This window comes from Chionomys nivalis, chromosome 7, assembly GCF_950005125.1.
Source record: "Chionomys nivalis chromosome 7, mChiNiv1.1, whole genome shotgun sequence".
Taxonomy (NCBI): domain Eukaryota; kingdom Metazoa; phylum Chordata; class Mammalia; order Rodentia; family Cricetidae; genus Chionomys; species Chionomys nivalis.
The window spans coordinates 59,518,250-59,525,951 of NC_080092.1; positions in this window are offsets into that span (position 1 = coordinate 59,518,250).

A 7,702-nucleotide genomic window follows, 5' to 3' on the forward strand; every position below is an offset into this window, starting at 1 on the left:
GCACCCAGGCTGGGAACTCACAACTGCCTGTAACTCCAGCTCCAGAGGATCCTATACCCTTTTCTGGATTTCTCAGGTATCCCCACATCCAAATATATACACACATACACACACACACACACATAAACAAAAATAAAACTTTTCAAAAGTCAAGTAGTGGCCCAGCATAGTGGCATACTCCTGTAATCCAGCACTCAGGAAGCAGAGGAAAGAATTGCCATGAATCTTAAGTCAACCTGATCCACATAGTGAGTTCCAGTTCAGCTAGGAGTTAACCCTTTTCCAAAACAAAGAAACAAAGTCAAGTATCTGGAAAGACCAGCTGGCCCTGGCCTTGCAAGCTGATTTACTTCAAAATATTTAATTACAATCTCTGTTACATCAGGCACTGTGTTAAGTACTGCAGAGCAAAAGGAAGTAAGACAGAGTTGGTTCTTCTCATACTGGGATCTCAGTACTCAGGAGGCACAGGCAGGAGCAGCAAACATTTTAGGTTGTCCTCAGTTATAAACTGAATTTGAGGCCAGCCTGGAATCTCAGCACTCAGGAGGCACAGGCAGGAGCAGCAAACATTCTAGGTTGTCCTCAGTTATAAACTGAATTTGAGGCCAGCCTGGGATACATGAGGCCCTGTTTGTTGCTTTGTTTTTTTGTTTAGTTTTTCAAGACAGAGTTTCTCTATATAGCCCTGACTGTCCTGGAACTCACTCAAGAGAGCAGGCTGGCCCTGAACTCAGAGATCTACTCACCTCCGCCTCCCAAGTGCTGGGATTAAAGTCATGTGGCACCTCGGTCCAGCAGAGGCTCTGCTTCTAATAAACAACAACAACAAAAAGGCTAATTTAGGCTGTGATGGTGGTGCACACTTGGAATCTTAGCGCTTGGGAAGTCGAGACAGAAGATGGAAAGTCCCAGGCCAGCCAGGACTATATTTGTGAGAAATGATTTCAAAAACAAACAACCTTGAAAAGCAATAATGTACACATTAAAAAAGAGTCACATTTAGTCACTCTTCATAGGATGAGCACTTAGACACCATCAGCAGAGCCTTGGAACCAACCTTAAGACGATACAATAATAACCAGTCAGAAGTTGCTTGCTGTACAAAGCTTCTAGAGCCAGAAACTTCCTGTATGAGAAAGGAGCCTCAAAGATTACTTGAAAGAATAAGGAAATGAAATGAGGGTAATAGGTTGATAATCTTCACCTTTCAGTGGCTTGATATGTTAATTTAATCCCAAGAGGGATAATAAAACCACTACCACAACTTGAAGCAAGCTTGAATTTTTCTTTATTGGGGTACACTCAAGAGCTGGCCAGCCACTGCCTCCTGGGCCCAGTTAAGGTTGAAGAGAGCAGCCCCAGTCCACTTTTTGGAAGTAAATCTTGAGTAGTTACAAATCAGGTTTACAGAAGACAGACAATAGGGCAATAAAGAAATACATAAAAAAAATCCCCCCAAAAAACATCATGAGGTCACCACATGACTAGGGAGGGTCAGGGAGGTGAGAGTATTCTCAAAAACAAATCAAGGTCATGGGTTGGGGAAGGTCAGGTTCCAGGAAACAGAGAGTAACTCAGCTCTTACAGTAAATAGAAACTTATTTTTAACAGGACAATATAATGGCTCCTGCCTTCAAAATGGAGTCAGGGGGGGTTCTTCAGATATAAATATATATCATGCAAGCAATAGTTTTGCCAAGGACAATGAAGTTTCAAGGTCCAATTGTGGTTCCCTCAGGGATGGGTTCTAACAACCTGTGACCCTGTAATTTGTCTAGGCTCTATGTTTTTAATTTTTTTTAAAGATTATATATCTTTTATTTACCTATTTGTTATGTGCATGTGTGAACACTCACGCATCTACACACTTGCCAGAGACAAGCACCAGGTGGAGAGGTCAAAGAATAAATAGCTTGAAGGAATTAGTTCTCTCCTTCCACCATCAAACTCAGGCCATCAGACTTGACAGCAAATGCCTTTACCCGGTGAACAACCTCACCCAGCCTCATTTGTCCACGTTCTCCTAACTGACCAACAGTCTCATTTGTTTGCATTTCAAAGTAAATCAACTGGACACTTTCCCTAAGCTTAGTGATGCCGTCAGTTATGCAGAAGAGCCAATGTTGTCTCCTTCAGCCAGTTATCAACGTGTCTAACCCCATCCTAGCCTATTTAAAATCAACTCATGGCTATATTTTCACCTGTACCTCCTGTATATCACCCATGCAGCCTCACCAGTCCCAAAGTAACCCAGATGGCTAGGCAAATCTCACCTCAATGCTTCTCAACTGGGATTAGCAGCAAGGTGTTGTGGGAGAGGAGGGAGTAGTGAATTGGAACCAGGAGCTTTTCCAAAAAGTATGTGGTTGATGCCCTACCCCACTGCCAATTCTGAGAAACCCCAGGGCTGGCATGTGTGGAGTAGGCAGACATGAGTCGTCTGGGTAAGCTCTGCATGCAGTCCCGAACTCTTCTTTTTCCTCTCCCGTCATTGAGAGCAGTCGCAGGTACTTCCAGGAACCACTGACTCTGAACGTGACCCACATACACGTCTTCACCAAAGGATCTAACCCTCTAATCTGTGCACCCAGCGCCTGCTGCTTTAGAAGACACAGGAAGAGCCACAAGACTGCCTGGGATTCTTCTCCATCAGGAAGGTCTTTACCTCTATTTTTGTTTCAGAACCACCCACCTCGTTGAGGCTTTCTTCCTCAGGGAAGGCATTTAATACCAGAGTTCTCACCCACTCCAGAGTGGGAAAGAAGAGGACACTGGCAGTAGAAGGCAGAATGGAATATTCTCACTCGCTGGCCAACTCTGTTCTTCCACTATGGTCTCTGCATCAGGAAAGACTGGCGTTTCAGAAGTCAAAAAGTAGTGCATAGTCTCTGCAGTGGTGGAGGAGAGAATGTCTTTACAAATAGCTGAAGCTCACAGCTTTATTTCATCTGGAACCTGGGGGTGGGGGGAGGTGAGCAGAGAGCAATGCCAGCTTCGAGTCATCCCAGTCACACACAGAGCCTGCCAGTGGACATGACCCTGTCCCAGGGGGCATCTGGAATCCAAGAGGGAAAGGGATAGGTATTACTGTTCAAATTCTGCTAGTTCTGGCTTGGCCACATGACTTTTCGAGTCCGTATTACAATAATTTCGGAGTGGCTTTTAGTAGTGGAATTATTATTATTTTTTCTTTGTTTGGTTTGGTTTGGCCTGAAACCCTGAGATCTGCCTGCCTCTGCCGGAATTAAAGGCATATCCCACCATGGCCAGGACAATAGGGAAATTCTTTTACTTTTATTTGTGTGACCTGTACATGAGGTCAGGGTCAATCTCAAAGAAACCAGGGACAAATAGCTAACTGCTATCAAAGCAGGTGCTGGCCAGGCCAGTTCTCCCATTTTCCCTGGATATCTCTGGCTCCTCCCAGCACTTCTTACCTGCCCCTTAGCCTAAACCTCTCCAACCCAGGGGCTGTGCTTCCCTTCTCTTCCCCAAACTCCTGATCACTATATAACTCAGCCACTTTTGGTTCCCATGTGCTATCTTGGCTCTTGACTCTACTCTTGATTCTTGCCCCCCCTCTTCTGTTCCTCTTGGCTCTACCCCCATTTCTCTCCTTTGATGGTCTGCTTTAGTCTGGACTCTTTCAGAAACCCCTCCCTCATATCTACATAACCAGATGTCATATCTGCATTTTCAATCAGAAGACAATCTGTAGAAGTCAGTTCTCTCCTTCCACCTTGTGGGGCCTGGGAGATCAAACTCAGGTTCTTGGACTTGAAGGCAAGAACCTTTACCCTCTGAGCCATTTTGTCTACCCGATCAGTGGAATTTTAGAAAGATGTTTCAGAGCAATCTACTAGGATCTACCTGGTGGTAGTAAGAGTCGGCTTTTCCCCAGCACTTCTGTCTCAATGCAAAGACCATCCTAAGAGCACCATTCTGCTAGTCAGCCAAATCTGCAGACTGGAGTGAGTGAGTGCAGCTACCAAGACACAGCAGCCGACCCTTTGACAGACATGCCCAAGAAAGGAAGGCTGCTCTAGAGCCAAGACCAAGTCTCATTATGTAGCTCCAACTGTTTCTAGAACTTTCCATAATCCTCCTGTCCTAGTCTCCCAAATGATGAGATTACAGGTGTGTGTCACCTTGTCCAGGTCTCTCTCTCTCTTAAATCATGGCCTTTGATAATACCGAGCCTGAATTTATCCATAGTGAGGATTGACTGAGAGTAAGACATGACATTGTCTTGGTTCCATAGTTTATAGCATATGAATATACTTTTGTACCTAGGGCCATTTGATCTTGGTCCTCTGCTCAGTGTGCTCTAGGTCTCTTTCTTTTCTTTTTTTTATTTATTTTTATTCTTTTTTAATTAAAATTTCCACCTGCTCCCCGTTTCCCATTTCCCTCCCCCTCCTCCCAAATATTGCCCCCTCCCCCCACTCCCCTCCCCTTATCCCCACTCCTCTTCTCCTCCCCCCACTCCATTCCCCCTCCCTCTCGATACTGAAGAGCAGTCCAAATTCCTTGCCCTGCGGGAAGACCAAGGTCCTCCCACTTCTATCTAGGTCCAGGAAGGTGAGCAACCAAACAGGCTAAGCTCCCACAAAGCCAGTTCATGTATTAGGATCGAAACCTAGTGCCACTGTCCTTGGCTTCTCATCAGCCTTCATTGTCTGCCATGTTCAGAGAGTCCAGTTTCAACCTGTGCTTATTCAGTCCCAGTCCAGCTGGTCTTGGTGGACTCCCAATAGATCAGTTCCACTGTCACAGTGGGTGGGTGCACCCCTCGTGGTCCTGACTTTCTTGCTCATGTTCTCCCTCCTTCTGCTCCTCATTTGGACCTTAAGAGCTCAGGTCAACCCCAAAACACTCCCAGGGGAAGAAATAATAGACACCTCTCCAGAAAAGCCCAAAGGGACTCCCCATGTAACCCCTGTTGTAAGGGAGGCAGCACAGGGGAGGTTCCCTAGAGAGAAAAGTGTTTCTAGAAGTGCCCAGATGGTGGAGAAGGTCTTGGATTCAGTAACAGTGCAGAAGTGGCTAGCATCAGTGGCTGAGCCTACAGGTGTCTCCTAGCCCCATAAACTTATCTCTGGCCTCATCGGACCAGTGTAACGATTCTCAACTGAGTTGAGTGTTTGGGGGTTGGAGAGTGTCCCAGGCACACATGGCATCTTTTGTGATTGAGAATCATTGGCCCAAACAATTCCAAAGCATCCTCAGATGCCTCCAGGGGATGCTGGCTCCTCTTTCAGAACCGTGCTTTGGCTCTGAGAAACGTGTATAACAACAGGCAGAAAAGGAAACCGTGGGCTCAGAGGCCCCTGAAAACAGAGGTTCCCACACTTGTCGGTGCCTCAGAATGACAAACAATAATCTTAAAAGGTTCAGATTTCTAGGCTCTGGGTACACACCCACTGAACTTGTCGCGTGCCTACCAGGTGACTCTACTGCAGCCATCCTAGGTTTGTTCAGTCTGTGCTTCCGAGTCAGCTTTTTCTCAGGCCATTTTATTAGCACAGATTAATTATACAAAATAATAGGCTTCATTGTGACATCCACTATGTGGCCTAGATTCTCTGCAAACTTGTGACAATCCTCTTGCTTCAGCTTCCTAAGCACTGGGATTATAGGAATGTACCACCACACCTGGCTCTAGTTCAACTTTTGAGAGGCAGCTGCTTACAAATACAGGGATGCTCCTGAGCTTTCCATGTTCAACTAGGGCCAGCAACCCAGGCACCAGGGGCACTTTCTGCTATGCCACCAGCACCTTTTCTTTAATGGAGTTCCCAAAGCTACAGACAGTGGTTTAGAGACAAAGTTTACAGACAGCACGGTCTAGTGTTAAAACTGACCTGAGATTGAATCTTAGCTTTGCTATCAGCAGACTAAGTGGTGATAAGGTATGACTCCTTCTCAAGCCTCAGCTACCCCATTAGTGAGATGGTGATGGTAATTCCTGCTTTCCAGGGTTGCTGGAAGGATGCCTTGAGATAACACACAGAAAGTGTCTGCTGGAGACTTGGGCACATGGAAGTTATGCAGAAAACGCTGGTTTCCTTTCTCAGCCTGCTAGAAGAGGGGTCAGCTGAATATTCTTAGAGGTTGTCAACTGGAATTTTCCACCACACACACTAATACTAGAGTGTTGTTCTCACTCGCTGACAGCCAAATTTAGAGAAAAAAGACCTCAATTTAAGGAGTTCTGACAACTTGAGTACTCCCCCCCCCCCCCCGTTTGTTATTCAAGACAAGTTTCTCCACATAGCCTTGGCTGTCCTGGAACTTGCTTTGTAGATCAGACTGGTCTTGAACTCATAGAAATCCACCTGCCTCTGTCTCCTCAGTGCTTAAAGGGATTAAAGACGTATACCACCATCACCTGGCTCTTTCTATTTTTCTTTCTTCCTTTCTTGTAGTCAGACTTTCTTTTGAATTGCCGGATCACTCCCAAATAATGACACAGAGACTTATTATAAATTATAAAAGCCTGGTCTTAGTTTAGGCTTTTTCCTAATTAGTTTTATTTCTTCCTTGGTTTTTTGAGGCAGGGTTTCCCTGTGTAACAGTCCTAGCTGTCCTGGAACTAGCTCTTGTAGACCAGGCTGGCCTCCAATTAGCTCTTATAACTTCAATTAACCTATTTTTATTAATCTACATTCTGCCACATGGCTCAGTTACCTCCCTATGTACTGTATGCCCAACTTCTTCACTGTCTTGCTGGCATCTTCCCTATGCCTAGATTCATCCCAAGTTCCTCCCTTGGCCTGGAAGTCCTGCCTATTCTCTCCTGCCTAGCTATTGGCTGTTCAGCTCTTTATTAAACCAATCAGATGCCTCAGGAGAGTGAAACAAAACACAGACACATCTTCACACAGTGTAAACAAATATCCTGCAGCACTCTCTTTCTGCTTAGTTTACTATTGCTATTTATTATTTGTTTGTTTGTTTTAGACAGGGTCTTATGTAGATCAGGCTGACTTTAAACTTACTATGTACCTAAGGATAATCTTGAACTTCTGATAATCTTGAACCTCCCAAATGCTCAAGTAACAAGCATGTGCCATCATGCCCAGCATGACTTAAGCTTCTGCCATTTTGGCATTGTAACTTAGATTTTAAGAAATCAGTTGTTCATCCGTGTATGTTACAGTTCTAATCAAACCAAACAGAAACTACTACATGGCCATGGTTACCGTTCTCCTCCTTCCGTAGCCCACGCCTGCCTTTGGCGGGAAGTGAACAGAGCTACTTAAGCTGCATATTCTTGAGATTATTTAAACTACATGGGCTCCCCAAATGTGTCTTTAATCCCCTGGTAATTCGTGAAAAGCTGAGGCAGCTACATAAGCACTTTCCTGAGACATGAAAAATAAAGCCAAGGAGAGTGAAACCATCAGAGACATTAATTCCAATCCAGTAGAGACTTGTTAAAGAAAAATTTAAAAGTTATACCGTTTGCAAAACACAAGTGCCTCTGTAGATAACAATGCAACATTTCCTAGGAAATGGAAGTCATATGTTCAAGTTTAGAATGTCTATTATCTAGGGCCTATGGAAATGCCTCTCACACGTGCCTCACACAAACCTGAGAACCTGAGTTTGGTCCCTAGAACCTACACAAAAATGCTAGGAATGGCAGTGCACACTTGTAATCCCAGCAGCAGGAGACAGGAGGATCTTTGGGGCT